Source organism: Cylas formicarius, unplaced genomic scaffold, assembly GCF_029955315.1.
Source record: "Cylas formicarius isolate icCylForm1 unplaced genomic scaffold, icCylForm1.1 PGA_scaffold_6__28_contigs__length_40554024, whole genome shotgun sequence".
In the NCBI taxonomy this organism is placed as follows: Eukaryota; Metazoa; Arthropoda; class Insecta; order Coleoptera; family Brentidae; genus Cylas; species Cylas formicarius.
The window spans coordinates 15003963-15030926 of record NW_026844347.1 but is presented as its reverse complement, the minus strand read 5'-3'; the positions used below and the strand labels follow the sequence as shown (position 1 = coordinate 15030926).

The 26964-nt window shown below is 32.9% G+C and overlaps 1 protein-coding gene across 3 annotated transcripts in view; it reads left to right on the top strand.

The window, feature by feature from the left end:
- The window catches only part of LOC132703019 (cytochrome P450 306a1), a 246945-nt gene that overhangs the window by 138488 nt on the left and 81493 nt on the right, over positions 1 to 26964 (top strand). The window contains exon 1 of one of the 3 annotated variants that reach the window (XM_060672028.1): positions 12034 to 12083. The exons of the other annotated variants lie outside the window; for them this stretch is intronic. The gene's annotated coding sequence lies outside the window, so the exon portion shown is untranslated. Of the gene's footprint in view, positions 1 to 12033; positions 12084 to 26964 lie in introns of those variants that run through there. 3 annotated transcript variants of the gene reach the window in all.

The following is a 26964-nucleotide window of genomic DNA, read 5'->3' as shown; positions in this document are numbered from 1 at the left end:
GGCTAAGCTTGACATCACTGTTTAACAGTACAATCTTGGCTTCCCTGTCAGCAAACTCTGACTACGAGAGGAAGTTTTGGTATTCAGTTAGACAGTGCAGAGCGTTACGGGTAAGAGCCCACATGAGCTTCTTTTCGGATATAGACCAAGGATGATACATTTTTTACTGTCGAAATAGTGGAATGAAGTGGAGTCGAATTCGAAAAGAAGTTGAACGAAAAGTAACACAGTCGAAGCAGAAGACATATTACGCTGTTAAAAGAAACCTATTTTATACCAAGTGGGAAGACAGGTGCTCCAATGAAGAAGTGCGATTGCCAACGATGGTAACGACAGTAACAGCAGAGAACTGCTCCCAAAGTATAGCGGTCCTTATGTTGTGCCTAAAGTATTTGGACACAATAACACACAACACAACACAATATACACGAAGGTGTGTGTTCCGCAGATAAAATGAAGTCTTACACTGCTACGCACGATTGTAGTGGTGACTCAAGCTCTGCTCTGAAAGGTCTTGAAGAGCCAAAAGATTGTTTCTTCGGAGAATTGAGTATACGGAGGATAAGGTTGAAAACTAGACCGGAGAATCTCTGTGAATGCGATCCCGAAGTAAACAGGATCTATATGACGATAAAAATAGATAAAAATAATCCGAGACCGGAAAATGGGTTGCATGGTCGACTGAAACGTAACTGCGTCACTGGGTAAATATATCGATCTTCATTGTGTTGGTTTTCGACGGACCCTCCCCAATAAAACTTTAACCAAAACTTTAGCGATTACGAACTACCTATTATTATTGAGCTATTAACAAAAAAAATATTCTTACGTGAGTGACAAGGCGGGGGTGGGCCAGGTATATTCCTTCCTTTCTGATATATTTGTTGACCATTTGTGCCAGTGTTGAATAGTCGTTTTTACTGTGCGTTTTGAAAAACATTTCAATGTTGCGTCGAAATTATTTGCCGCTTTAATCAGTAGAGGATTTATTACACGAAAAGCTTTAAAAGAAACCTGTCTACTTACAATAACGTCAATATTGTCGACAAGTGGAGAACTGAAGAAAACGAATAAATAAATAGGAAGGAAAATATATTGTCTTTATCAAAGCGAAGAAGTTCTTACCTTGGATGAACTGAAAAAGAAGGTACATGACACCAATATAAATATAAGCCATGCCACCCTTCATAGAGTTCTTTGTCAAATGGGATTTAAGTATCGCAAAATAGAAAAAAAGGAAGTAGTAATGGAATCACGTCAACCACGCATTTGGAGATCTAATTACCTTCAAGAAATTAAAAGGTATAGATTATTATCAATTTGATAAAAATGGAATAACATACCAATTGAGAGTTGGTTAGTTTTGGTTAGTTATATATAGTTAGATATAGATTATTATCAATTTGATAAAAATGAAATAACATACCAATTGCGAGTTGGAAAAATTCAGTACAGCACACTATAAAAATTGAGGACTTACAGAACAATATAAATCCGATTATTTAATCTCAATGACGACTGTAATTACGTATTGATATTCCTAGCTATGAATTTATTGTATAAATTTAATGTCATTGTTTTTTCTTAGTGTAATTTAATAGCCACCTAAATAAAGAAAAAAATTATAGTATTACCAAAACCTTTGAAAGTCCGTGCCTAATGATATGTCGTCGACAGGTAACTTCCAAGATTGAGACAGACTATACAAGATTTACGACCGTAGCATATGACAGTGACGTCATCTAAGGATACGAACTACGAGGGATCGGTTTAGACAGATGTGCGCTATTATCGCGGAGCTTGCTCGAAGGATATTTTTGCGTTGGCCGTGTTATACCACGGTGTATTACGGTGTTTCCGATAGAAATATGCCCTTCAACAAGAATTCGCCTATTAATTTCTGCAGTGAAATGCGCAAAAAAATCTTAAAATGCTTAAAATACGCATTTCGCATGTAACCCGAGGCACACTTATTATTGTCGAGCCGAAACAAAAACAGCGATTTCTACCAGGAGTTCTTCGCTTGGGGGGCAACGGCCCTGCGGAGAAAGGTCGCGATCGGTACGATTAATAAGATGGTACTATACGGTGGCAGTGAAATCAGGGGGTCAGTGCCCCAGCCGTGAGCGACCAAGAAAGTACTTTTCTGCGGAGAATCTAGGACAACGCGACCCACTTACAGAATCTGAATTAGGTTGAGTCGCGATCGACGAGGTCGCGGACGCCTGGGGTCAAGGGTGATCACAATCACGATATCGACAGTGTCGATCTCGAACGACGGGTACGAACAGGGAGACAAGCGCATTCTCAATTTTCGCGCAGTTTCACGAAACCGAACGTTAGACCCTAGGGATGTCCTTAATGCAAATGATTTTCATTTTATTTCTTTCTTTTTACTGTTTGAGAAACTGAAAAAATGACCGGTACACGAAAAATGGTCATGACTTGATCATAGAGTGAAGAGCCTTCCTTCACCTTCAATAAAACGAGCAATAAACCAATAAAAAGCCGATTTACGAGTTTTCGTCGGTACAGGGAAGAATTTTTCATTTCCTAGTGTCGACACCTTGAGAATTTTAGAATCATTTGGGCTTTGCCATATTAGCCGTGTTACAGTCAGTACGAACCAACAAGAAAGTGTCATTTGTCATTATTATCAGGCAATACTTTTTATACGTATTTAAATTTTAGAAAACTGTATGAAAAAGCATGTGAACAGTTATTATAACATTCCTGAAAGTTTAACATAGAAATTAAAAAGGTCCCCTAATAATTTATATTTCTTAATGCAAATTTTGTCCTCAGGTCTTCAATGGATTTAACTTGCATTCCCAGACCAGCCTTGGGCCAATTTGTTGATAATTTAATCACGGGTCAATATAAAATTTGAGATTGATTTTAAAGTACAAAATTTCGATATTTTATGTACTTTTAGGAGAACTATCGAACGATATTTTTCAAAATCTGTATAATAATAATAATAATAATTATCAAAATAACTTACAAAAAATTGTAAAATAAAGTGTACTCTTTTACTTTTTGTGTTATATTCCATAACTAAGTTCTCTCAATAAACCCCATCGTGTTTTCATTGTATTTGATTTGATAATGTTGTTCAAAGCTCACAATGTCGGATCGAAAACCGTCTCATTGCTCTTCTGAATTCGTTCCCATGTTGTTTCTAAATTTATCTAGATGAGCACGTACTTTTAGTGCCATCCTGCAGCCCTCAGTCTTAATTTTTTTTAACATATTCTCAACCAAGTTTTCGTAGTTTTTAGCTTTGTTATTTAATAAAAACCCATAAACCACTTCTTTAGTACTGTTTTAACTTGCTTTTTGAATACGAGTTAGCGTGGGAAATTGTTCAACGGCGAAAATCTGTCTAATTTGCGAATCAACAAAAAGTCCAGCTTTAACCTTTGCTTCTGATAACTTTGGAAAAAACTTTTTTAAGTACTCAATTTCTTAACGAATTGTTTTATCAACCCTAACCTAGTTTGCAGGGGTGGTATTAACACTTTTTCCGCTTCAATAATCTATTCAAATTTTACCTTTTATAATGCTTAGCATACGCTAGCACAGACAACACTCCGCACTGTAGAGATGGAAGGGATGGGAATTTATTTCCATTGTGTAACAAAACAACTTTTAATTTCTTTCATTTAATTAATTTCGTACATGTTATTGCAAAACCAAAGTGTATCTTCTTTTGCAAAACACGTTGATAATATTTCTATTCTAGAATAGTCTAGTCTGCTGATACGTGATATTTAAATCTCGTGAAATTTAAATTTCTTATCAAGTCTTTAAAATCTTCTGTAGTAATAAGATGATGTTTTGGTTGTTCTGGTGTATCTAAACAGTCCTTATCAGAATTACTTTGATGAGAACTAAGAGATGAGCTAATTTTCTGCGATAATTTCTTCGGTGGCTCAGGTACTGGTCATCTCAGGTCGTGCGCAATTGGAGCAGCATATCCATGGTATTGCAAATGTCATATACCTTTTCTCACTTCGATACCAACCTAAAATATAAAAATAAAAATTAGTATGCCTATTATATTATTATTACTATACTATACTATATTATTATAATATATACCTTATCTTGATTCCGAACAAGAGAGTCAAAATATGCTTCATAGGGTTCACAGAGAACGTGAGATTTCTTTAATTGGAGTTTTATGCCTCGAACTTTAATAAATTGGCCACATATATAACATAGTTACACTTTCGCGACGACAAATTTTTTCTAGACTTGTACAAAACACCTGATCGTTGTTAATCACCCAAATGCCATCTAACGGCACTAAGTGAATGTAAAAACCACTCCGTTTTTGTGCATAATTAACCGAAAAATCATAAAATAAACTTTAAGGAAAACTTTAATGAAAATTCTTCTTTTGTTGAGTGTTTTATGTAACTTCTGAATTCCTCCTGCGTCGGTTGTTGTTGAGTTTTTGTGCATAATTAACCGAAAAAACATAAAACAAACTTTACGGCAAAGAATGAAAATTCTTCTGTTGTTGAGTGTTTTATTAAATATTTTGGGTTTCAATTTTCTTACTACTACTCTGGACCGGTTTTAATTATGAAAATTCATATAATTGGCGTATTACCTTTCTGGAATGACGTCGCGGTGGTTTCAAATAACGTATATCTTTTATTATTTATATTTTAGCAATGAGCTCTAACCTAAAAGTATATAGTGATGTAAGGTACCAGATGTAGATGTAGATATTGGCATTTTCAGTATAGAAAGCGCTGTAACTTGTCGAAAATGGCGGATAAGTTCTGTTAAAAGTTTTTCGAAGCCGAACCAGTTTTGGAGGTGCTCGAAAGCGCCACCAGAGTTTATAACTTCAAAAACTTAAATTATCTATCAATAAGGCCACCAATAATGTGCTTCAAAAAACAATGCCAGAAGTAACGACAAAGGGCACACAACCCTCACCAACAAACATCTCCTTAACGGTCAACCGCCTCATAAGTGTGTATATAATTTATAGTTTACAAAGACAACAATATAAAATAAAACCGATTTTTTAAGACAACTTGAAGAAGGAAAAGATTAAACACGCATTGACATATTTAAAAGAGATCAACATATTTAACAATATATAAAAAATACTATGATTAGAAGGACATATGTGTGAATGCAATATAGATTGACAGTTAAGAGCCCTGGAAGCCGATGCTGTAGATTGCTGGTGTTTTAGTGGGTAAACCTGGATTGCACAACTCATCAGCGAGTCCCACACTTCCCTGCGCTTGTCACGCATCCGTAATGGATTTCACCTCCAATTCCCTAAAAAAAAAATGTTTATTTACTTATTACATAATAGCTAAACATTTCATTTATTTTCACAAATTTATTTCCATTTATTTTACCCTATATTTTTCACTAATTTTATTTTAATATACTGCACTAAGATTTTTTTAACTGTGCTGAATCTTTTTATTCTAAACAATAAAAACTTCAATACAATTGCTCAAGCCAATCGTAACGTGAATTCAAAAAGGTAGTAACCGCACTTTTACTTTAACTTTGTTGCTTCGTCAAACGCTGTAAATAATTTCTTTAAGGCAATAAATAGTCACGAGAGAGAATAAATCTTGTGGGGGGTCGTTAGCATCTAACAGGGTCAAGGTTTGACATATTTATGAAGTGAAAATGAAACTAACGATAGCTCAGAAAGCGTTAGGCGGTAATTGCGGTGTACTTAAAAATACTGTTCACTTCCACCTCATAAATCCAACAATCTACGGCTGATTTTGTTTTAGTTCCTTTTGAGCTTCTCTCCGTAAATTATCTTTAAATGGATTTCGCGATGTTTGTAACACCGTTCTTATTTGATTGGAATTTTATTGTTTAAAAGTAATGCACAGCGGCGAGTGTTGAACAAAACAGTTTTCTTGAACTTGTCTATTGTCCATTATCCAAGTTTATTAATAAATATTCGTAGAAAGCTATAGTTTATGACGAGCAATAGTAGACAAGTAGACTAGTTAGACTCTGATCTGCCATAAATCTTTAATCTTATATTTAAGACCAAATTCCTGCTCAGAAATTTAATCTCTTCTTCTGACTTACTAAAAATAAATAAATAAAAAACAGTTATTTTCATCGATTTCAGTGGAATCACTGGCATCACTCGTTTCATCTTCTTCATTTTCTTCTGATTCTCACACCGAGTCTAGGTCTTGTTGGGTTGAATGTGTAATACTTATCTTTGTCTCGTTCATGTCCATATATGTTCTTTCTATTACAACTATATCCATGCTGGTAGTAATAACCTTGCTCTGTTTGTAGCATGTCAAAATTGGCTTGTAGCTTTCTTGTTCCATTTTAAGCACCTGCTGAAGTTGTTTTCAAAAGTAGGAAATATGATCCTCCCAACATCCGTGAGAATGACTTCCAATAAATTTTTCGTTCTGGTAGCCTCAATAAAAGGCGATCTTGTCTCTTTAGCTTCACCTCACGTTTCTGTAGCTTAGCCTTTGATTAACCTGTCCTTGGTTTTTCATCGGATTCAAAATTATTTATATGCACAAGTCTGAGATGCCATACTTCACCGCTTACTAGTGTCGGTCCAGCTTAGATAAAATCTGATTTTTTTACATCTAATTTTTAGATTTCTGGGCCTTAATTAAACATTTCAACCAAGTTACCTACAGAGCAGTAAATCAAGAAACTTTTTTGCCGGCGTTTTCTTGTCTGTTTGTAATTTTTTATTTTTCTTTTCTTCTGGCATATGACGATTTCGAAATATAGGCTCGTATTCTGCTAATATCTGATAATCTATAATTACTAAATATTTTTCTTTTGCATAGTTGTCGTTCTTTGGTTCGTTTCCTTCATATCTTCTTCTGAGGCCGTACTTTCAATATTAGATTCCTATTAACGCAAGATATTTTTATCCACAAAAACTGCACTTTTACTTCTGGAATCTTCTGGTAATTGAAAAGTAGGGTTCATCATCTCCAGAAATCGTCGTCATCAAAAATGTTAATTCAGAGTAATTTATTATTTTATACATTATATATTATAATTATTACAAATACTAAGTGATCTTACAAAAAAAACACAACTTAAAATTTAATCCTGGGAAAACTCATTTCATTAGCAAGAATAAAGTGGATTTTCTTAAAAGTTTAAAAGCAACGTTAAAATCCTGCAAAGCAATAGTAAAATTGGTGTAGTTTATGACACAAGTCAATAGTAATCTTAGGTTTGAGCGACACCTAAAAATTATATTCCAATGAACTTTTTTCTCTCTAAAAATGTTTTACAGCAACTGACATAATTTAAATTTCAAACAACATGATTGCATTACATTGATTATGGTTCTGTATCGATGTAGATACCAAAAACCGAATTCAAAAAGTCCAAAATTTCTGTATACGATTTATATATGGCTTAAGAAAGTATGATCATGTATTCCATCTCCACAACGAGTTCCAATGGTTTAGCAAGAATTTTAGATGTATAGGTATAAATCATCTATGCAAGCTTTTATATAAAATTATTAAAAACAAAGATTACGGCGATTCACTAAGAGGAAGATTGGTATTTCGCCTTAAAGTTCATAATGTTCAAATGTTTTGCCAGTTGCCAACTATAATTACAGTTTTAGTTGTACGTTATTGTGTGCGCCCAACTTATTGCCCTTCTGGTGCTACCAGTCTATCCATTCCAGCATAATACTAACTTTTACCTTTACCTCCTCCGTAAGTGCACTCTTTGTATAAAGTAAGTTATTTTGTGGGAGATATATCCTGCAGATTCTCGATCGCCAGGATGTCGGCACCTAATTTTGAGTTAATTCTTTTGAGTTAATTCTCACAACTCAGAATTGTGGGCAGAGTAAACGAGCTTAATCTGCTCTCCAAGTGTCGATTGGCGATTGGCAAGAATTAGCCAACATCCTCTGTAGTCCTCTTGGTCTATCTATTCTATCTACTACTAGAAGGTTCGCCTTTCGTTTCCCTCTAGTGTCGAAGTATCCATGTAATGGTCATCTTGTTTCGATTGCCTAACAAACATGGGATCCCTTGGCAGCTTTTTGGAAGAGCATACAGGTGATTTTTCAAAGAAACTTCCACATGCTACTGTAATACTATTCAGAACTTGTGCAAATAGTGTTGCCTTCTGTGTTGGCCGGCTATCCGTGAGTACCGCTATGTAGGTTGCCTTTCTAACGACATTCCGAAACATGATCTGCTCTGCACTTCTGCTCACGAGTTTATTTGGCCGTTTACTACATTTGGTTTTCCAATAAGATACTGTGATAATACTTCTTAAACTTTTCATGCATATTAAAAATTTTAAAAAACTGTTTTTCTGTTTTTTTGGACATACAACTGACATACATTCATACATACAATAATTAAATCTAAATGAAACAAAAAGAAATCATACAAGTTTTGTTAGCACAGAGCGGTTCGAAAATTCAAGGTACGCAGACTTAAGGACGTACGCTTGCTGGAATTGAATTATTCTTAACAACATTATGACCAAAATGATAATTCCATAGGTACAATTGTACAAAAAAATAGAATACATTACAATTAAATACAATAAAATAAAATAATGAAAACAATGGATAAGTAAATGTTTTTCCAATTTTCCCATAAGAAAATTGTGTCTTTTATCTATAAACACGTATTGTAGTTTTCAAATTAAGTGTATGTATCGAACTTACTGAAATTGCCCATAACTTCTGAAATATATTTTAGGATTTTGAAGCCTGTGTTATATTCAGTTACTGACATAATTTTTTTTTATAACCGCAGCCCCAACACTACCTGAAACTGTTTTGCAATCTTCCTCAAATTGGTTTATTAAAGACACTGAATCTTTCGGAGAAACAGAGGTAGCCTCCAATTTCTTGAGTGCTAGAAGTAAAAAAGAATTTGCTATTACTAATATTCAATTTTCTTTTACTGTTGGGTTAGAAAAAAGAGTGTTTGCATTTATTTCGATAACCTTTTTAACTAATTCAAAACAGGGGCTAACCAAGTTCCCCACCGAATTATTACTGCATGTGGCGGTAATTGAGTATTTATCCAATTTTCCTTATAAAATTGAACACATCAAGATGCTTTTATCTGATTAATTAAATATTTTAGCAATAGTAACTTATACATTCTGACACCCTAGTGATACCATGAGCCAAACAGAAAATGAAATAAATTCTTTATTATTGAAAAAAATACTCGTTTTGTACAAAACGGACAAAAAATACAAAAAAAATGCATTTTACATTGTTAATTTGAAGTTAATTGTTTTTTTCATTACTAATCAAAATAATTTTGAAAACGTATTTTTTATCCATATGAGCAGTCACCTTGTAAATAAATTTGAAAATGATGTGGCTGTAATCTGTTCCTATACACGCGCCCGCGATTTTGACAAGTTAGACGGAAATGCCAACGAACTTAGAAGATGGCCGCTGACCGCTCCGAACCATTTCGATTCAATTACCTCGACAAGTGACCTTTGAAAGTGTAAAAAAGCGAAACGATCACAATGACCTTTCAGTCGGACGCATATCCAATCTTAAGAAACGGGTTCTGCAAATATAAAAATCTTTTAAAAACCGGTGAATACCCTTTGCCGATTTTTATGAGTCCCGCGTTACGAATGAATATTGAAAAATCACGTAGTCGATAGTTTTATTTTAAGAAATACGTATTTAACTATTGCGCCAGATTTGTAAATTTCATAGAAGCAGCCACGCATATTGTTTTTTATTTGAACGTCAATATTTAACGGGGTTGATATTTGGGTCCACTTTAAGAATTTACCTTCAAAATAATAATACTAATAACAGCTTTAATTCTTCAAAGAAACTTCCAATCATCCTGTTAGCTTCTTCCGAGCTTAACTGAAACTAGCTTACCTACTACTCTGTACCTACTTATATATTGTTTGAGGGGAGCGGAGCTAAATTAGTGGCATGAACATTATCTCGGATATCTGATTCCGATGTTGGTTAAGATTGTTTGGTTGCTTATAGATTTGTATAGATTTTCCGATGTTTTTTTGGTAGAAGCAATAACTGCAGATGAGTATATTTGTCGTAGTCTAAACGCTATTTCATATTCTTTGAGACTAGTTGATATTTTTCGTCCGATCTCCGCAATGTCCCATGCCGCATATGCATGAAATGTTGTAAACACCTTGCATCTCAAACAGAATTTTCTCTTTGACAAAATGAAAATATTGACAGATTTTTGGACAACTGGTAAATCTGTTTTTGACGTTTTATACGCGCATTGCCTTGGTCTGCAACAACTGCAACTGTAGCTTAGAGAGAGGTATAATGGTATTGTATATCAGTAACCAAAAGATTGCCAAATGGATTTTCTATGTCTTATCCGAGTTTAGCTTGAGTTTTTTTTTTCACAAAACCATGTATACAACAAAGACAGCGCCGAGTTTATAGCACCAACAACTGATCCATAACCATTTCCCTTTCCTTGCGAACACTCGGAGCGCGAGCATTGAAGATGCCAAGTGAGATCTAGGCGAAACGTCTGCAGGATTCCAGTCGGAGTCCAACAAATGAACGCATGATATTCCGCAATATATTGTCATCACATTTTTCCATCCGTGAGTCAATACGTGAAAACCAATATACCCAATATACTTCCCTGAGTAACCTCTACGTCATTTCTTATACCGAACTTTTAACTCTAGTTTTAAGATGCATATTCCAAAGATAATTTCTTATTCATTTTGGTATAGTTGCTGACACCCGTACATCTCCAACTTTATAAGCAGGCACGCTTAAGGTCTATGAAAACCTCAACAATAACACTTCCCTCACATATTGCCGTACACCACTCAGAACAAATATACCGCAGTGCTCATTCACACGAATGGTGCTACCGGAATGTTGACTCTCTTCCGTAGGCATAGGTAATGTTTTTATTTTAATTCTTAAAAAATACCTACTAGTTCTAAATTACTTACGATTATTAACAGCAAGCAGCGCTTGTAGAACGCGTTTGTATAAGCAAGGTGATACAAATTACTGATATACGAATCTGCTGGCCTACAATGCAAATCATATGTTGTGCAGGCAATAGAACAAAAAATATAATGATCTTGTTCCATTTGGTAGATTTGGAAAACGCTACGATTTAGAGAAATCATTAATGCAATTTTTAACCAAAAAAGATGTAATTCCATCAAGTCCTGAGTTCATTTTATTTTGTAATTTTGTAATAGACAGTCAGTGGTACGCCACTGATTTCCTTAAAAAATAATTATATTTTGAATTCATTTATGATAATATTTGATGTCTGAATTCTTTTTTAAAAATTTAACTTCTTTAGAAATGATTGAAATCAGTAGCGTACCATCAATGTCTGCCAAAATTGGTGAAATTCCGTGCTCTCGCCACTGGTGTATTTAAAAAACATTTTTAATTAATTTTAAAAATATTGCCTCTTCTAGTTCATATGTGTCAAATTTTATTAAAATCTCTTTTATTGGTATTATTGGTATTACAGATATTAAGAAAATATATTTTATTTTTTAAAGCGGTATTACCTTGATGTCAAGTTTTCTTTTTAAAATAGTCCCAAAATCACCCCTTTAATTATTGACGTTCCATCAGAAAACACCCTGTATACTTATGGAAATAAAACATCGTCTATATAAATATTACTCATATAGAAAATTCATTAAATTTGACCCTTGACCCAAAATATGCTAAGTTTTTTTCTGTATCAGTTAACACGGACTTACTCAATCTTCTAAAAAGCCTGACATCATTTCCGGATCTCTATATTATCTTATTGTTGGATTTTAGGTTGGGTTAACTTATTTGTAAATGTACGCTCGTAAGTCAGAAAGCCGGAGGCTGTCGTTGTTATTCTTTTTAAAGACGGCCTGTACACCTTATTGTTTATGATAGCGCCGCAGTTTTTTGTACAACCTTGGCCGCGATCGTTTTCAGTATTCAGCTTTTAATATTAATGAACTCCGTTCGACTCCAATGGCACTACGTGAGGCATTGTTAGTCCGTGCTATAAGTCGACCGTTGTGCTGTGTCGTTGAAGTCCGCGGTACGTAATTTTAATGTTGTTAACACAGATTTCTCACCGTTATTAAAATCATATTAAATTGCTATCACCAAACCCGTTGCGAAACAATCTTGGAGTTTGTCGATTTCACATTCGCCCTGTATAAAAGGTTAACTTTGTTAAAGGAAAGGATAATATTCCACCTGCAACCTTTATAACATTTTTTCTCAAATTCCAGTATATGTCGTTTATGAATGGGAGAGAGTTGTAAAATGTAAATTTGTAATTGCAGGAATCATTATCCTGGGTGATAGGTTATTTTGTAAAATTCGGATAAATTGCAATTATTCCCATAAATTCAGCTTTTAAGACCTAAACACCTCGAATCTTTCCCAAATTGGGGCCATGCTAATTTGCATACAATAGAAAGAGGAGTTTGGGCAATGAAAGTCACTTGACAGCTGTTTCATTACAGGTAGTTTAATAGAATAGTAAATATATATTAATAATTAAACTTACCGCAGTACAAAATTTAATATTAACCGAGATTCAGGTTGTCAAAATTTGGCAAATCGGCTTTTTTAACATCAGAAATCCATTTTCGTGAATATTTTTAGGGCAAATTGTAGAGTACGTATAGTACTTTTCACGCATTTAGTACTTCTTACCTTTTTTGCGCCCTAGTGTATGCCGATTCTTAATAAAGGCTTCTAACACCTTTTTTACACAAAAAACTATAGCTTTCAAATTTTTGAAAAAAATACTATACTTTTTCAAATTTCAAATATTCATTGTACTTAATTGAACAGTCTCATGCGGACATATAAAAAGCAGGTTTTGATTATCATAACCACAATAAAAGACAGTAAAATAGTGTGAAGTAGTCTCTGATAAAAACAGACACGATAAAGTAAGCTTAGATTAAAACAAATCCGATAAAGACACTTAGGTTCTGGTGAATTTATTTTATGTTTGTCAGTATCTTGGGCGTTTTTTAAAAAAATTTGGTTAGTTTTCTAGCGAGGAGATGCGCGACATGATTTGTTTATAGAAGAGGATTATAATGGTTGTCGAGCTTATTTATTATTTATTATTATTTGGAGATCTTTCCAAACCGAAGGCGCCCAGATTTAAAAATTTTCCAGATTTTCAACTGATTCGCGGGAGTCAAACCTCTTGGACGCCTAGGAGTTCAGATTTCAATCCTTTCGATTTTTGTGTTTCGGGGTATATGAAACCGGTGGTATATAAAGAAGTCGGTCATACTCATGACGCTCATTGACGCCGAAGTTTTTTTGAGTCCGTTGTAGCAAAAATCTCAAAATAAATAATATTAAAAAAGCTGTTAAAGATAAAGTGTTTTCGGAGCGCGAGCATTGAAGATGCCAAGTGAGATTTTGGCGAAACGTCTGCAGGATTCCAGTCGGAGTTCAACGAGCGAACGGATGATATCCCGGAATATAGTGTCATCACATTTTTCCATCCGTGAATCAATACGTGAGAATATATGTATATATATATATATATATATATATATATATATATATATATATATATATATATATATATATATATATATATATATATATATATATATATATATATATATATATATATATATATATACATGCCCCAGGCATTCTGCGTTTTTTTATTACATACCACCCTTTCCATAAAATTTGCAGAATAATCCATAGTTGATAATCTGTATTGTTAAAACGTAAACAAATACTCCCATAAAGACAAAATTTTTTTAGAAATATTTTGGAAAATGTTTGTTATTAAGCCAAAAGGATGTTAAAAACTTTTTTTAAAGAAAGGGAAAGAAGAAAAAGCTCAATCAGAAAAAATACCTTTTTTTTATGCGCCCATTTTATTGAGATTTTTTTTTATTCTTCTTATCTATCCCTTCAGCCTCTTCCATCCAATATTGACCATAGACCTCCCATAATTGTCTCGCAACATTCTTAATGTCATCTCTATTATCATCTGCAGTTATTCTCTTTTTCTCATATTTTCCCATAGTCTCCATTGTGTGATCACCTCGTTCCAGCTTAGATATTTCCTTCCTGAGATCTCTGGTTTTAGTTTTCTCTCTAATCCACCTGTCTGTTCCTTTATCCTCTAATTTTATGCTTAGCATCCATCTCTCTTTCTGGTTTATTTATTCTGTTTACATTGTTTTTTGCAAATATCTATACTTATGCCCATATACCTTGCTTAAAAGCTCTGGTCTTCAGGTATAGTGGATATTTTCTGTTCTTTAGGATAAAACTCAGCTTTCCAAGTATACCCATGCAAGTCTGCATGGTTTTGACGTTGATTCTTTTTATTAATTTTGATCTATTGTTCCAGATGTATGTAATCTTTGACTTGTTTTATTGTATGTTGTTCTCTTGTTCATGCAAAGTTGTTCAACGTTGCTCTTCGACATCAAACGGGTTTCCTGTAAATGGACTTATTTCATTTAAAACTGGAAATGCTGTAATGAATTTTGTATAGATATGAAATAGAAGTACTATTTGCAGATGTATTCTGTTGCATTTGGTTGTCCGATTCTTACCTTTTATAACTTGATAAAATTTTGTTCTTCATTGTAGCATTATTGTTATCATTTTCAAATACAAATCTTCATAGTTCTGTTGAAATAAAGCAAAGTTTAAATCTTGCACTCCGATATCTTCCGGATTGTATGTAAAATGACTTATTTCATTTAAAACTGGAAAGATTTTAACGAGTATACATACGTTTGAAATGGAATAGCTATTTGCCATTTGTCAACTGTATTGTGTTATATTTGGTTGTCCGATTCTTGCCTTTTATAGGTTATAGTATTATTGTTAACATTTTCAAATACAAATCTGGACATTTCTGTTAAAATAAAGCAAAGTAAAAATCTTCGGCATCACTGTCATCGCGAAGTGGATGATTGTCGCAGTTTCATATTTTACCAAATACCAACGTTCATATTTCCGTTAAAAGCAAAGTGAAAATCCTGGGTGTTTCTTGCAATCACAAAGTTGTTCAACGTTGTACTCCGACATCTACGGGATTTTCTGTAAAGTTTTAAAACTGCTGTAAAGAATTTTCATAGATTCGCCAGATGTATTGTATTGCATTGCTTTGTCCGATTCTCGACTTTTATAGGTTGATGAAATTGTGTCCTTCCTTGTAGTATTATACTATTATACTAATCTTCATGGTTCTGTTAAAACAAGGCGGTATCATTTTCATGGCAGAGTTTTTGATCGTTGCACTCCGATATCTTCCGTATTTTTTGTAAAGTGACTTATTTCATTTAAAACTGGATATGCATTATTACAAATACAAATCTTCATATTTCTGTTAAAAAAGCGAAGTTAAAATCTTCGGTGTCGTTCTATCATCTTCTTGATGTTACGTAAAGTGACCTATTTCATTTAGAACTGGAAAGGCTTTAACGAGTTTGCGTAGGTTAGAAATAAAATTGCTATTCGCTATTTTCCAGCTATATTGTACTGTATTTTGTTGTCCGATTCTCGCCTTTTATAGGTTGATGAAATATTTTTCTATCTTGTAGTCTTATTGTTACCATTTCCTGCTGAAATAAGGCAAAGTCTAAATCTTCGGTAGCACTTTCATCGCCAAGTTGTTAATCTTTGCAACCCGACATCTACCAGATTGTCTGTAAAGTGAATTATGTCATTTGAAACTGGAATACGTTAACGAGTTTGCACAGATCTGAAATTGAATTGCTCCTTCAGGTTTAGGGTACCCCAAGGCTCCATTTTGTTGCCGCTTATTTTTCCTATTTATACTTATAATTTGGGTAGTTGTTTACATTATAGTACTGTATATTTATACTCAGATGATACACAGGTTTATACATCGTTTCCATTTAATGAATTCGCAGCTGTCCAAGAAAGGTTAAATGAAGAAATAATCGGTTATGTTATTTGGCAAGGATAGGGGTAACATCGAAACAGCATTTAATATTATAATTGGTGAAGACACTATTAGATGCATAAAACAAGCAAGAAATCTGGGGTTACATTTTGACACATCTCTACGTTTTAAGCCGCATATTAATAAATGTATACAGAAAGCATACGAAAGTTTAAAGGCATTATTTCCAAGTCGTCAATTAGTTTCGAAGAAACTAAAAACTACTTTATCTGACTTTTTAATATTGAGCCAGTTTCATTTTTGTGACGTAGTTTATGGATCATGTTTGAATAAAGGAGATAAAGACAGAATTCAGATGGTACAAAAATCTGGCCTACGATTTGTAGAATATCACATAAGTTACAGGAAACTAAAGGTCACCGACGGTAAATCGACGTAAATTGCATTCAGTGGTTTTATATCACAGTATTATAACCATATCCCTTTTATCTAGTAAATAAGGTTAAACACCAAACCGACGTTTAGAATTTTAATTTAAGATTTCAGGGTTATATCTCGCCTCCTCTTCATTATACCCCACTGTATGAAAGATCGTTTTCTTATAACCTCTGCATACTATACAACAGTATCCTTACACAATTCAAATGTCTGAATGTCAATTCAATTCAAACAGGACCGCGTGGATGATGGGTAGTGCGGTGGATTATGTCTTAATTGTTAATACGCATTTAAATCCCTATGTTCTTTTTTATTTTTATTTTCCCTATTTCTCTATAACTTAATATTTATAACAATAATGTTTATTATTCAGCTATACAAAGAAATAATGCGCCTTGATGCAGCTTCCTTCCCATAGGAAGGTGCTGTTGAAGCTAACTAAATTTATAAGAAAGAAATAATGGATATTACAACATTTCATATTTACCTTAAGCACAATAATTCAGGTTTAGCTTATGTAGAGAATGGTGTAGAAGAATCAAAGGATACAAAGAAGAAGAGAAATAAGAAAGAAAGAAAACGGTGCTACAGGAAAAGAGAAAAAAAGTTGTTTCTTTATTGAAGCAACCCCAACCGTTATACGAAACTCTTTGCCTCCGCCGAATTCCGAAAATTAGCCTTATAAAATAATTTTGGACTTCTCGTATTATTTTAATGTCAATGTATTATATTATATTAAATGTGATAGTATTAAAGTTTCACACAGAAGTGACTTGGTGTTTTGAGATAATAAATACCGGTGCCAATAATAATAACTTTAACACTGAAAAGCTCTCTTTATTCATAAAGTTTTGTGTACTTTAAATTTTAAATTGACATCAATAACAAGACCTAAGTTTTTGCATGTATTTTTAAATGAGGTTGTACTATTCCCTAATCTGAGTTTTATACGTTACGTTAACTCTTCTCGAATGTTATAATTACAGAATAACATGGCTATAGATTTGGATGGATTTATTTATAAATGATACAACTTAAGAGAATTTAGGAAGTTAAACTATACTATAAAGGAAGGACCGAGAATACTTGCTTGAGGGACTCCTATTCTAAATTTAGAAGAGCAGCCATCGTAAACGATCTGTCGGTCAAAAATGACAATACTAGTGACAAGGCAGGCTCATCAAAAACCAATATACCTCAAAATAGATATTAAGGTACCATGCTGAATCGTGTCAAAGGCTTTAGTGTAATCAAGCATAACTAGAACCATAGGACTATTCTCATCTCGTGCTTTTACTACGTCATCCATAATATCAGGCAAAGCCGTCAAAGCCCTCTAAATCCAAACTGTCCGTAGGGGATAATCTGATTGGTTGTTAGGTATGCAAGAATTTGAGATTCCGTTACGTTCTCTAAAACTTTTGAGAGTACCGGTAATATTGAGATGGATCGTAAGTTGCTAGATTCAGTTGTATAGTTAGTTTTGGGTATCTGGATAACATTTGTAAGCTTCCAGCTTTCTTGAAAAAACTAATCTTGAATACTCTGAGTACCAGTTCACTATGTAAGTAATATAGGGGATATTAAAAGGGCAACAGAGAGTAATTAAAGTAGTATTTAAGTTACCTGCTTAAAACCTGCAGAAACATTTGCAAATGAAAAAGTCCTGCCGAGGAAAGAATTACTGTTATAATAATGCAATAGTTCATAAGGAGGTAGAACATTATTTCCTTTTATTGGTGTTAAATAATTGTTCTTTGATCCACGTTCTTTAATTTTTTTGGCCTATTTTCGCGTTTTTCGTTTAAAATATTTGCTTTTTTTAATTCTTTCCATCGTTGCTTAAGGGTAGAGTTTTGAAATTTGAAGTTAAGATGTAGTCAAGTTTCTAAGTTGCTTGTAAAAATTCCAGTATGCTAAATCTCTAGTGCGACGAAATCTATTCAATGGTTAGCTTCTTAAGCTTTTTATAAATGTAATACAGTGGGCCAGGGAAACCCTAGGTGTTTGACTAATTCAATTTTTTTTGTAATGGCAATAAATTTTCCTTAATATTAATAAAAACACAACAATAAAACGAAAAAAATATTACGAGCATCAAACTTTAATATAATATAATTATTATACAAGGTGTTTACAAAAAAACTATATTTACAAACAGTTTTTAATTTGAAAACTGTTTGATAACACTACTCAAAATGTAGAAATATTTTGAAATAACTATATTTAAGCAAATAAAAAAATAAAAATACAGGGTGTTCCAAAAGTAGCAATTAAAAAACAAGTTATTTATTTAGTATAGATTAAAACAAAATATTGTTATCGGATTTTTTAAAAATATTTAAGTTTGTTTGCTTAAGAAAACGAAATAAAAAAATAACAGAGTTTTTATACATCTAAAGCATCATTCAGTTGAGCACTTTGCTTTGTTTTTTTTTACAATTTTTGCATTAGTCATCGCTCTAATAAAGTTAAACTATTACCTTGCAGTAAGATCGTTCATTTAAGCTTTTGATTTATAGTTAGTATTAGTGTGAAAAGACACAACCTATAGTAAGCAAAAGTTGTGACATTAATAACGTCTTACATGAATCAAACTTATTAATTATTTAACAACAATAAATAAGAAATACTTTAACTAACTTAAAAAAAAATCATATTAAGGAACTGTTATAAAAATGAATTATTTTTTTAATAAAATATGCCTACTCAGAATCACTGCTACTACTATCACCACTGTGGCTAAAAGATGAAGTGTTTGGATTAAATGATATTAATGAATTTAGAACGTCTGGAACTAGATTTTTCTTTATAGGTAACTTTAGTTTTCTTAAACTTGTTATACGCGGGTCCGAAGAGATTAATAAATTAATAAATTGTACTAACTGTACTCTGTATTCCGAGCTTCTTGAGCTTCCTCCGATAATTGTCCGATAGGTACAAGACAATAATTTCTCCCCCATGAATAAGAATTTTATGTATAGTGACGGGCATTACAAAAAATCGATATATTAAATTTTTATCCAAACCGGTTATTTAGGCAGATATATAATTTGTATACTTGTACCAACACCTTGTTTTACTATCCTACTACCATGAATCCTTTGCTTTTCGTTTTGAATTACAACTTTGTCCTCCCCAATACTTCTCCATTTTTGTAAATTTAAACGGTAGCTTATCTTAAACAGGCATTCCTGACAGCGCGAATCCACGCATGTCAGGTAGAGATTCCAAAGTTTAAATAGTCGTCCCCTATTGGTCTTTTTAGTAACTCATCTATGCTATTCATTTGCGAAGGTAGAGCCCCACATATTTAACACTTCTGTGATGATATATTTGTCAAGGCACTAACCATTTTGCCATCATTACTCGAGTTGCAGCAAGATTTTGTATTTCTTTATCACTCTTCTCTTTTTTAGATATTTCACTGGTTTCCTGTAAAAATTGCATTTTGATAGGCCTACAATGTTCAGTCGAAGAAGGACGCGGCTTTTGCCATATAAAATTTTTTTCGTATTTTAAATTTTTTGATTATAATTCTAAAGTAACCAAACAGGACAAAAGCAAATAACTTTCAGTAAAATAACCCTCATGAAAACCTTGTGTGTACACTTTTGCGCCGAACTACCAACACATCCCCACCTACTGACCAAAGTATTACTATAACAGTAATGGTCCAGCAATGCCTGTAATGTAGCATAAACGGACTGTTCTGTAGCAGTTATTTCTAAGGGGTAACAGGATTGTTAAGCGTTTCGAATGTCATACGGTGGATATTAATTTAAATTGTTTTTCCTGGTATTGCTTTGTAATAATTGATATTGTCGCTCAGAAAGATTTGTATCTACTATTAACGACAATGCTTTTTCTGGAGACATCTTGGGTTGGCTTGTTCTATTGTTATTAATTGATCATTTTAAATGTTGGACTGACTCGTTGGATGAGTTTGATACTTGAGCTAATAAATTCGCCGCTGTTGGTTTACCCGAAGCTCTTAAACTCATTTCTGCAGCATTGGTTTCACATTCTCGGAATTGTTTCATTGCATAGCTTAAACTGTCAAAATGTGTTTTTTGTCGGCCCACGGTGGAAGTTTTTGGTTTATTGCACGGTATTGTTAAATTTGTTTCCAGACATTCTGCATACCTCATCAAAAATCTATTTTTATTCCTGTTTGCGACCTGTCATTTTCTTCGAAATTGGGTAAAACAAAGGTTTTGTAAGTTTTTGGTTTTGATTCCTACAATCTTGACATATAGTCTCGAGTAAAGTTTCCTTTATTGATACTTTATGTTCACGGGCTTTATACAAAGACTTTATCGAAATCCAGTGATTTTTAATTTCAAAAAAAGAGCCCGACTTTAGTTCAATTGTTGTAAAAAACGAATAGATAGATGAAATAAAGTAAGGGCGTTCATTTTGATCTGAACTAGGCTGTCATCTTAGCAATTTAATATTTTTAAACAGGCCGATTTTAACAATTGCTACCACGTATAAAAATAAACGAATCTCTGTGAAAAATGAACTTTGGATTAAAGTTAATATTTCGGTTTAAAACCTTTGATCGATTTTCCGCAAAGTGCAATTTCTTCTAATAAATTTGGCCAAATAGGTCAAAACATTTTTCTCCGTTTTTTTTTGCATATAATTAGTTTCAAAACTTACTTTTACTGCATTTTGAATTTTGTCAAAAGCTAATTTCTTTAAAAAAATCCTATCCACTTTTCACACGGAAAATTATATAAATAAAACATTCTCAAACTCACACTGACAACAAGCGTTACAAAATTATTGTTGACGTTTCCATGGCAACAAGGCGACTTAAATCTCTTGTTTTGTGAAGGTTCATGGCTTACTGTGATAAGGAAAATGTTCATTGTACGAAATGTATTATGGGTTAATTTCAATAGTTTGGGTCTCCCTGGCCCACCCTATGGCGTATAGAAGTTCTATCCTTACTGCAGCATGGTTCTGTTGTTCATTCAAAATCTAACATTGTCATAAAACTTAACTTTTATTTCTAGATATATGATTTTGCGGACATCTTTTTTCGATTATATATACTTTTGGGGCTGAACTCTGACCAGTTTTAAATTATATATAGTTCATACAAGTATGTTTTCTGTAACTAATTTTCTGCGAATATACTTTATTTATTATTATTATTTAGAAAATTTAACTGCAGCACTGATAAAAACTTGAAAAATATTTCGACATACGATAAACTTGTTTTAATGTTTTCGACCTACCGTAACGCGGACGAAATATCTTTGGCGTACCGATAATATTTTTTTCCCGCAAACGACGGCGGATATTACCTCCAAGCTTGAATAAACAGTATTAAATAACAAACACTATTTGAGGTTACGCCAATGACATTCATTCGGTTCCGAAGATTAGTGACCGAGAGGACATTGATTTCTCATTTGCACTTTTTACAAATTTTTAAAAATATTTCTTAGACGAGCTGCAAAGCGGATCGTGATAGGGGTAAACAACCCACTATCTGGAGGAATTTGCTTTTATTATTACTTCTTCCGTGATTAAATGTCACGTACCAACCTGGCAATAAACAAGCTGCCTACGACTAATAACCGCAAGATTTATTGCAGATAATAGATTTTTTATACTCCCTTCTCTAAAATATCCAAAAATGAAAGTGATGTAACATTTTACTACGTCAGTTTCGTTTTCTCCGGTTGCGAGCCACTTCGGACATTTCCGGAGCAAACGGTCGAATGTAGAGATGGTAGCAAAGTGTCAAATGTTCAAAGTGTCGAAGAGTTGGGAATATCACAAAGTGCCGAATGTTCCAAGGGAAACATCACAAATGGTCGAATGTTCAAATGGTCGAAAATCCCGAACGGCGTTCGGTCCCGTTTCGGAAAGTCTCGGTGAGTCTCGCCCCGCGAGGAATCTCGATGTAGCAGACGGTCAAATGGCTGACTTTGTAGTCGATACTAGATAAGTATAAGCCGAATACGAATTAGGAAAACGGTGCTTGTTTTAAAGATAAAGGATATACATCGGTTGCTAAATCCGCACAGGACACACGAATTCCTATGCATACGATCAATTACTGTTTCAAAAAAATGTAGGTAAATTTTAACGAAGGGTGCTGCAACCCGCATTCAAAAGAATATTTTTTATTAACCTGTGAGTATATTTTGTTGTCATTATCGCCACCTATTTATTACAGCTACCTGCTAAGGTAAAAGTTGACGTCTATCAAATCAAATTTAGCGAAATTTTATGAGTGACAACGCCACAAAAGTCCTTTTTAGCAAAATAGGTAGGGTTTACACATGATGATGGAAATAAAACTGATTATTAACTGACTGAATTAACTGCGCGATTTGTCCTGGCCAGTTACGAGTGAGCCTTGGGGTAACACACATTTATGGGCCCCTGCCCCTAGCCTACTTTACAAATAATAAAATGGAACATTTCCCATGGCCACATGAGAATTACATAAAAATGTACTTATGGTGATACAAAAATACTTTAAATCTACAGCATCGTGGACCTGCCTTCTGGACTTACGGCCCCAGAGTGGCCCACCAATGTCCCTAATGGCCCCACCAAATCTTTTGTTGTTGCATTGGTGTTGCAGAAAATATTTGTACTGATTGTTCTATTTTATGAAGTAAAATTGTTCTTATGGCTGAAATGAAATAAAAATTCTAAACACAAGCATTTTAATAATTATTCCCAAAACATAGTATTTTCGAAATATATTTTTATCCACATTTCCTTGTACTTGACGTGCAATCCACCGTGTATTGTTCAAGTAAAAGCCTATAATAATAATATTTTTGATATTAATGACAAAGGTAACCTCTACCTTTATACGCCTTATTAAGAGTTCCCATTAATTTTTTTAATAAAAATCAAATATATTTATTTAAGACTTCAAAAATTACCAAGAAAGGTTATATACCTACTGCCACTTTGATTTATATTATGTATATATATATATATATATATATATATATATATATATATATATATATATATATATATATATATATATATATATATATATATATATATATATATATATATATATATATATATATATATATATATATATATATATATATATATATGATGACACTATATTCCGGGATATCATCCGTTCGCTCGTTGAACTCCGACTGGAATCCTGCATCCGACTGGAATCCTGCAAATCTTGCATCCGACTGGAATCCTGCAGACGTTTCGCCAAAATCTCACTTGGCATCTTCAATGCTCGCGCTCCGAAAACACTTCGAACACTCGGAGCGCGAGCATTGAAGATGCCAAGTGAGATTTTGGCGAAACGTCTGCAGGATTCCAGTCGGATGCAAGATTTGCAGGATTCCAGTCGGATGCAGGATTCCAGTCGGAGTTCAACGAGCGAACGGATGATATCCCGGAATATAGTGTCATCACATTTTTCCATCCGTGAATCAATACGTGAGAATATCATATATATATATATATATATATATATATATATATATATATATATATATACGTGTATCATGTATTTTTCTCATAGTTGAATTTTTTGATTAATTACTTGTTACATAGGGATGGTACCGTTTTATTATATATGACATTATTAATTATTTGTATTATATTTTATTGGCAACACTTCATATTAAACTAATAATACATAAGTGTACATAGAAGCTAGAATAAAAACTAAAATTATATCTATGATAACACCTAAAATTAAGTAAAAGTAAAAAGTTAATCTTAAAAAAAAATCCTTCTTCCCATTCCAATCCAATATTAGCGTATATCTTCGGCAAAAATAATAGGTTTTTGATTTATAAAGAAAATTGTCATTACGTTTTTTACTCTTCATTCAGTCTGAATTTGTTTCAATGTCCGATAAAATAGAGATATTTAGTGTTAGTCAGGGATCATTTTTGTCTCGCTTATTGCTACATATTGATTTCACACATTTACAGGAACCAATACATTTCATAAATTTTCTTTTACAGGAACATAATGGTTCGTTACGCCTGAAATGTTTTGCCTAAATTAAAAAATCTTATTTAACAGAAAATTGAATGTCTCTGCCTTTTTTTACATCGACAGGTGTTTATGACCGAGGTATCCTCTTGTAATATTGTATAATAAATTTTCCAACTCCTCGTCAATTGTCTAGAGACAGTTACGTAATCGCTTTCTAAATGAATTTGAATTTCTTCTTGAGCGACGCGTATCCGTGTAAGATATTGAGTGACCACAAACGTGCATGGTTTCAACAAGTTTTTTATATATATAAAAAAAAATTTCCATTTGAACTCGCAAAGATAATCTCTTGACAAATATTAAGTATTTCCGTTTCTTTGCTGGCATTGCATGTTTCGCTGGAGACAAGAAGACTAGTTAAAAAATATAAATTATTTGCTTTTCGTAATCCTTAATTTTTAAATTCTGCATTCTGTATGCCAATTATTTCCATTTTAATATTTTGGCAAATCTTCGTCATTCCTGGCGGACCAAAGGATAAATAGTTGGACGTTTCCGTTTTAGTGTGATGCACTACTGCTTCAATGGCTTGCTCCTTTATGTTAAGTTCCAGGGTTTATTAAATAAAGCAAACAACTCAGACTCTTTTAATCAACTCCACTAAACATTTTGCAAACTCTGTCCACAATCTTGAAAAACTGCATAAAACATCAAATTCATGCACATGTAGAAAAAAGTCTTGTGGGCTTTCAGTCGTCCTGTGACAAGTAAATTGCTGTGAGTGTTTAAAGCAAAATAACTTTAACAGAGTTCAGCGATTACAGAACTATTGCCCAAGCCTAACATAAGATATCCAAACATCTTACACGTTATTTGCACTCTGCAACATTATTTTTCAGAGTTATAAAAAACCATATTCCAAAGTATTTGCAGCAAAGACTGCATTTTAGCATAGATATATATACGTCAAACCGTCGTTTTCGGGCTATATCATATAACTATTTTGAACTATTCAAAAGATCCTCCTCTTATATAATTGTAAACATAGTTCATCAATTTCCGGCTAAAATACTACAATGAAAAAATTAATTTACCTTTAAACAAAATTATTTCATTCTTTAATAAAAGAGCAGTAATATATTTAATTAAACTCTAGTATAAATTAAGAACTGAAAATGAACCAATACAAATAAACAATGCCTGAAAATAACCTTTATCAGCGTTTACCTATTTAATTGATCTCGCGAATTCTACGATATTTCAGGCTTCTTACTCTTTATTTTATGTTTTCCTTTTAATTCATTTATTTCCTTGACGTTAATGTGCCTAAGTACCTTTTGTGTATAAATAAACTTGTCAAGGCAAACAAGCGGAAGAAAATTTGGAAAATTATATTTGTTTATTTTCTATAATTAAAGTCCTTTATTATTATTAAAGACAGAAAAATAATTAAGTGACAAGGTGTGCCTTATAGTGAGATTATATATTCGGGAAGTCACGATGACCAAAGAGCTTCTGGTATATATAAATTTCGCTGAATATATGAAACATGTTCATAAAAAATTAAATCCGTTGCATGTCATGAATGGCTTCGGGTGCGTTTAAACGTAATTTTCTTGTAGTCGCATCGTCACTTGCAAAGGGCTCACTTTTTGATGATCTGCATATTTTTTAAAAAGATGTAAACTTTTGCTTCATGAAAAAAATACATAACAGTAATAATTATTACTGCACTGAAGTGCACTGAATGTGTTGTGGTCAAAAAGTAACAAATCTTTTATTACATATGGTATTGTTTCGGATATATTTAATTTTTTCATAACTAAAAAGAACTTATATTAAATAGCAGCCGCTAGTAAGCTAAATACAAAGTTTGAGTATCATCAAATTACTTTTTTTGGAAAGAGGCATAAACTTCTGTAAATTGATGTCAAGATAAAAATTTTAGAAAGAAATTTTACAAATTTTAGAATCTTAATTCAAACTTCCTTTTAAATAATGCGTTCAAAAATATTGATATTCATTTGATTGCGTGAACGTAAACAGAACGCAAACAAACATTTACACTGAAATTGTTTTTATATATATTTTTGAGTCTTATAATGAATTCGTAGGCTAAGGGGTATTTGCTGTTTAAGAAATTTTAAAGGCCTAACAATCCGGACACATTTATAAAAAATTATTTTATAATAGTTCCACCCCTAAAAAATTCATTTGAACCCTCTGTATATTATTAAGAACCTTACAAAAATTACGAGAACTACAAAAACTTCATTAAAATGGCTAGATTACAGTTGTGTTTTTGATGTAACTTTAATCAAAAACTCTGGAGTTCTACAGGCTGGTCTGAGTGATTATTTTCCTATTTTAAAAACATAAATGTGTAGCAATTTTACACTGTCCCTAAGAATGCAAAACCAACTGGTCGTACAAAAATCGTATAGTGCAGGGGGTGGTGGGAGTGAATTTTATAATAAAAATGACAAAAAAATATTTTTCATTTTAAAAACACACCGCATAATGCTTTTATATCTTTAACGTTTACCTCGCTGTAACTTGAAAACTATTTGGTTTATCAAAAAAATGCTTTTTATAAATCATATGCATTGAAGATCAACGAATCAGCTACTTT